The sequence below is a fragment of the Pogona vitticeps genome, chromosome 2, assembly GCF_051106095.1.
Source record: "Pogona vitticeps strain Pit_001003342236 chromosome 2, PviZW2.1, whole genome shotgun sequence".
In the NCBI taxonomy this organism is placed as follows: domain Eukaryota; kingdom Metazoa; phylum Chordata; class Lepidosauria; order Squamata; family Agamidae; genus Pogona; species Pogona vitticeps.
This window is the reverse complement of record NC_135784.1, coordinates 180829543-180830135: the sequence shown is the minus strand read 5'-3', so window position 1 is coordinate 180830135 and position 593 is coordinate 180829543.

Below are 593 nucleotides of genomic sequence, written 5' to 3'. Positions count from 1 at the left end.
GCATTCTCTGCAAGTGAGATCAGACACCAAAATGGGATGTAAAAGGGCCACAGATGCTTCTTTACCCTCACTTTATTTTTATTTGTATTTATATTTTATTTTTATTTATTTATACCCCACCTATCTGGTCATTGCGACCACTCCAGGCGGCTTCCAAACAAATAAAATAACATATACGTAAATATACCAAGATAGAGAAAAAAATTATAAATCAATAAACAGATTCTTCAAGATTGAAAAAATAACATAAGATAAGTGAAGAAGAAAAAATTAAGTGTTTACTGGAGGGAAGGCCTGCTTAAACATCCAAGTTTTTAGTTGGGTTTTAAAAATACCCAGCGGCGGGGCCGCATGAATCTCTGGAGGGAGGTTGTTCCATTTTCTTCCCTTTTCACTTCCCTTTTCTTTCTCAGAAGCCCCTTTGGCTTCCTACTGCAACAAGTTAGCCACTGGTAATCGTGCGGTTAAAAAATACTGTAAATAAATAAATAAATAAGTTGAACCTATGACAAAATGTCGCAGGGGCAAGGAGCGCTCCTGTTTGGGATGCTCCAGTGCACCAGTTCCTTTCAATTGACTGCTAATAAGCTAGG